Source organism: Maniola hyperantus, chromosome 17, assembly GCF_902806685.2.
Source record: "Maniola hyperantus chromosome 17, iAphHyp1.2, whole genome shotgun sequence".
NCBI classification, from domain to species: domain Eukaryota; kingdom Metazoa; phylum Arthropoda; class Insecta; order Lepidoptera; family Nymphalidae; genus Maniola; species Maniola hyperantus.
In genome coordinates, this window is record NC_048552.1 from 3,961,126 (window position 1) to 3,967,455 (window position 6,330).

Genomic DNA, 6,330 nt, shown 5'->3' on the forward strand with positions numbered 1-6,330 from the left:
ACAAGTTATATGCCTATAAAAATTGATTGAGAGATTTTTATTCAATTAAACTTTTACAAGAGTGCTTTTAAATAGACAGTTTTCACCATGTTGTCACTGATTCTACCACTGGTTCGGATTACCGAGGTTCCAAAAAGGTTTGTTCTAAACAAAAGTTCTAAAATAAGTACTTATCATTATCTTTTCAATGATTAATGTAATGAACATCGGCCTTTAGAATGACATTTCGACTTTGTAGAGCGTTGTCTCTGTCACTCGTACCTATACGATGTTTCGTTGGTCTCAACGACAGAGAGCCAGTGTTCTACAAATCTGCTATGTCCTTCTAAAGTCGATGTACTTACATTACTTTCTGCCGTGTAGGTACTGTACGTACTACGTAGGTACCTATTTGTCTAAAACAAAACCTCCAATTAAACGAGACTGCAAGTTGAAAATAAGTAGTGATATTTCCCTTTCCCAGCCGCTTCAATGTCAATATTATTTCATCAGCAACACGATACGGTCATCCGGAAACGATCTACAATGGAGTATGGACAAAACGCCATGCTGTACCATACACGTGCCACCGCGTGTCCGCAATATTAGTATAGAGAACCCAACAATATAGGCAAATCAAACGAATACAGACCTAAAATCTGAAGATTTAGTGTAACAATTCGATGAAGAGTTTTCGTAGAATTTGAATCTGATCAAAGTACCATGCATTGCATGCGTACTTAGTTGCTATTTTTTCATTATGAGCCAAAGATTTTACCTAACTATACTACTATAAAATAATAAATCTCACCTACTTATGTGAGATTTATTATTTTGATTGCTGAACTTATTTAAGGTTCTGCCAACGGGACTCTATTACTAAGACACCGCTATCCGTCCGTCCGTCTATTTGTCAGCGGGCTATATTTCGTGAACCATAAACTGAAATATTCACAGAATGTGTAGGTATTTCTAATGCCGCTATAACAACAAAATATACTAAAAATTTCAAAATTGCTGATGTAAAAATTAAAACAAATTAAAAGTGTTATTTCTTATACGGTCTACGGAACCCTTCCTGTGTGAGTCCGACTAATACTTGACCGATGTTTTATTTATGTTGAAATTCACAAAATATCTATGGCTTCATACAAGTTTAGCATGTAAAGGTAAGTGTCTAGTTTAATACATGAATAAGAAATGGTTTTACCTATATTGCTTGTTTTGAATAGGTTGTAACGTAGAGCGTAGCGAAACCAATAAATTAATCTATGGTTGTAACTTACCATCTGCAATACCGTCAAAAAGAGTTTTATAATTATCTAGGCTAGTTATTATATTCTGCCAGGCGCAAGCGGTCCGCCGTGTAAATTTCGACTGTTTTTTAATCGCGTGGGAACTATTTAATTTTCCGGAACAAAAAGAAGCCTATTATTCGTCCCCGGGATAGACCTAAGTTATCACAGTACGCCCGCGACAAGGATGGATTCGTAGGATTTTGCATGACAAAAAATAATCGATGCCCTTTTCCGGAATGCAAGCTATCTTTGTACCAAATTTTGTCAAAATCTGTTAAACGAATGGGCTGTGATAAGCTAGCATACAGACAGTATTTACCTAGTAGTAATAATTATAACACTTACTTGAAATATGGATATAAATTTATAAAACATCATTGCATCCAAGTACCTAGTTATTACCAAACAAAATATTGCAACAACCCTTCATCCGCGGTAATGACTCAAAACACCCCAGCTTACCGTATTCCCTTGGCATCTGCTTTGCAGACCGAAATCTATTTAATCGTATCGTATTGCTAATTTCGGTATTAGGCGGCGCGTTCCGTCGCTTATTGAATTATCTATTCCGTTTGCGGGGACTTCTTCGTCCCTCGGGTCTTTAGTACCGTTCGCTCGTTACTCGCACTGTTAACTTTGGAATACTGATGTGTTTTTTGATATTTATTGAACATAGTTTAAAAAATATTTTTTGGGAACGATGATATAAAAAAACAAATAGGTGGTAGGTACCTACCTAATTTATTTATTTATCATGATACGTATACCCATAAATTAAATTTAATGACTCATTATTAACGTGACTAATATTCTTTTTTTTTAATCCTAGAAGGGCGCACGCGACTTGTTGGTATTTGTAAGAGTAGATACCTAAACTGCAAGATATCCATTGGAAAGTATCTTGAGCAAATTCTTGTAGAATAACTTGTGCTAGTTTTTTTGCAAGTGAACACTTTTCTTTAATTTTGATGAAATTTGGTACAGGAAGGCTACTTTGATCCTGGAAAATTAAAGAGTTTCCACGGGATTTTTAAAAACCTATATGCACGCGGGCGAAGTTGCGTGCATTATCTACTTAGTAAATAATATAGGTAGTCATTTCACCGCTAGCTTTTAATACATTCACTGCACAGTACCTACAAGAGTAACGAAGTAGGGGACGGCAAAAGCTACGAGCAGTGAACACAGAGACAAGTTGAGTTCGCTCTGTGAATACATTATGCTGTTTACGCTGGCAGTTCGCACTAAAGTGTTTAGAGCGCAGCGAGTAATTAAAGCTCGCATTTTGTTTCTAATTTTTTCACTGCAATTTAAATTTATTACATTTTGTAGGTACCTACTAAGTATACATATTATCTCTATATATCATTAAATGCAGCTTTACAATACGCTTTTAATGGTATATATATAACATGCATATAATTGATTAAACAGCACAAACCTATAGACAATAAATAAATTTCAAAACTTTGAATAGCTCTCCTGTAAAAAAGTGTTTTTTGGTTTGTGTCCCTTTTGTATTGAAGCAGCGATGTGTGTTTACGTACCTAACACCACTATTTTCACCGCCAGCTTTTCATACATTCATTGCACAGTACAAGAGTAGGTAACGAAGTAGGGGACGGCAAAAGCTACGAGCAGTGAACACAGAGACAAGTTGAGTTCGCTCTGTGAATACATTATGCTGTTTTACGCTGGAAGTTAGCACTAAAGTGTTTAGACCGCGGCGAGTAATTAAAGCTCGCATTTTGTTTCACTGCAATTTAAATTTAATTTATGTAAGTACTAAGTATACAGTATTTTATAATAAGTATGTGTTTGTTTTTTGGTTTGTTCTTCAATTACGCCGCAATTTTTGCATTGATAAACAGCAGGGCGATTGTCTAAAACCTGCATCAATCATTATTACAATCTCAATTATTCTGATTGGCTGAATTTGTGCGATTTTTGAAGCAACAATACATTGTAGCTAATAGTGAGCGAGCGTTAACCAATCAGAGATGATTGCGATCGTGACATTGTAGCTGTCAAACAACCGCGGTAGGGCCACAGGTGTAGTGACAGAGTGACAGTCTACATCTTGTTCCGGAAAATCAAAGAATTTCCACGGGATTTTTAAAAACCTAATTCCACGCAGGGGTGACACGCCGCCAACTTAACTCCGAGCTGGTAGGTAGCTACTGAGAATTTTTTAACAGAAAACCCAATAGGTTTAATACCTACCTATTTTGGGCCGACCTGGGAATCGAACCCAGGACCTCGTCATCCGCAGTCGAACATGCTAACCACTAGAACACCGAGGCAGACAACTCACCAAATGTATAGACTATAGATACTTACTAGTAACCACATACTGCGATTCTAACAATGCTCCTACTAATTCAAGTAGGGCACTACAAAATCGACGCACCCAAGCAGAAAACATCGATAAAACCATTAATTCACGAGCGTTTAGACGATAATTATCATAATGAGGTCGACAACGCGTGAATCGTCGCAGGCTGATGAGGAGTCGAGGACGGAGAGACAGGAGCCACTCAATTACGCGTCATTCAGGAGCGCTGGTGTTTGCGCTGGTGCAGCCGAGTGTGCACAGCCTCTCATTGGCTAACCGCCCCGTGGGGTGCGACCCTCCTCCGGCGTGCGGCGGTAGCCTTTTGTGGATGGGACACTATGGTTTAAATGCCACTTTGTTGTCAAGTGGTAGGTACTTGGGTAGAATTTTGTACAGTATGCGGCCGAAAGTAATGTACATCGACCTTTAGAAGGAGATAGCAAATTTGTAGTGCGCTGTCCCTGTCGTTGAGACCGACAAAACGTCATATAGGTATGATTGACAGAGACAACGCTCTACAAAGCCGATTTGTCATTCTAAAGGCCGATGTACCTGCATTACTTTAGGCCGCGTACCTACTGTACATATTATATCGATTGTTGATTGATTTTTCAGGTCCTTGTAACATTGCTAAGTATAGCACTTGACAGGATCAATCGGGGTGGGGACGCCCTGCACACCCGCACAGTTCCTGCGTTAACCCGTGTGGATCAAATATCACTGTAAACGTCCTCAGGAACTATAAATTACAATCTTAAGTCATAACATGTAACTAGATCTGTCTGTGTGTCTGTTACCCATTTTACGACCAAACCGCTTAACCGACCGACCGAAATCTGGTAGATACTTACAGGTTTAATTTAAACATGCTATTCCACACTAAGCTTTCACAATCGTAGCGGAGTTAGAGAGGCGCGAGTCAGCCCCACGTCCCAACATTAATGTTATTATTTGGCAACATTTACTAAATAATTTGCTCGTTAAACGTCCGCCGATACGTCCCCCCCTCCACCCGCCGCCCTAACTACGGTATTGTGTCGCCCTCCCCAGGGCACTAACGACTGGATTCTACCAATACGATTCTAACATTAATTACTTTCCCGTCTTTGTGAATGTGAATATTTGTACCAACATGCTCTTTTGTTAGCGATACGAAATTAATAACAGAGCGTTATTGTGTGGGGATTAGAAAACTATGGTACTGAAGACTTATATAATTTGATGAGTTTTCTTTAAGCTTGCCCCGTGTGGGATTATTTTTGCGGCTGCGTTCGTTTTAATCCGGAAACGAGACGGTGGACGGGAGGCCACAGAAATGTCTGTATTGCAAACTCGGAACACGGGTTCTATGAGCCTGGATATATGCACTCTACACATCATATTTCTTACATGCTACCGATCGATGAATATTATGTTGAACTAGATGATGCCGGCGACTTCATTCACGTGGATTTAGATTTTTGAAAATCCCGTGGAAACTCTTTGATTTTCCGGGATAAAAAGTAGTCTATGTCCTCCCCCGGGATGTAAGCTTACTCTGTACGAAAATTTTATCAAAATTGGTTAAACTGTTGGGCCGTGAAAAGCTAGCAGACAGACCGACAGATACACTTTCGCATTTATAATATTAGTATGGATTGTTGAGCATATCGTACATTAGCAGTGAAGTGATATACCCTACTATAATAAGTCAATTTAAGTATATAAGGTAGTACTTCCTCACCTTCTCCCGACTTAGAAAGTGGAGCAAAGTGCCGGTTCGAATAGCCGGGATCCTGCTGAGATGCCTCATTCATGATGCTGACTGCTAAACCAAACTTCCTCAAAATTAAAGTGATGCACATTTAAAGATCCCGATCTTTGATTTTCTGTGATGAAAAGTATCTGTCTCCGAGATGCACACTGTACGCTTAGTACTCGAGATTTTATGTCTTATACTAACGTTGATAGTATTCAAGTGTCGAAAACCTTCCGCATTATAGTAAACTGGATCTTAAATGCCTTGTTTTAAAGCTAAAGTTTGTCTACGCATCTACAGCCAACGCTCCAGCGGAAACGTTGCGAAATTAAAATCATTTTTTAAATCAAGCATTGAATTTTTGACTTCAATTCAAGACTCTTTAGATGCATTTTACTTTGACGGTATTGTGTTTCAAGTTTCGACTCTTGAATTCTAGCAACGTTTGGTGAGACGTAAATTCTTTACTAAGCTTACCTACTGTCTCTGATGTGCCCCTTAAAATGGATGGGTTGATCATGATGATGATGATAGCGAAGTTAAGTTTGTGGTTCCTTGTATACTTACTAGTGATGTAGAAATGCAAGAACTCAAGTCTGGATGAGCTGTAGCCTCAAACGTAACGACCGCGGCTGTCATGATATTATAATATCATAGAGCAGAAACAAAGAGGAGTTGGCCTAAGCAACTGTGCACTGTGATTTTCAACTAGGTCCTGGCGTCATCACTGTGGGCGGGGCCTTAGTTAGTATGCTGTCTGCGTTCGTCAGGTTCACATATATTGAGACTCGTATTATCGGTGTGTTTTCGCGTTTTTAAGAACAAAAGGATGAAGTGTTGTGTTTTATCGTGTCAAAGTTATTCAGACAGACGTTCTGATGCTATGAATGGTATCACATTTCATTTGTAAGTAATTTTATACGTAATTATTAAAATAGTTCTAGATTATTGACATCTAGTGTGAGATAGCTGAACTATGT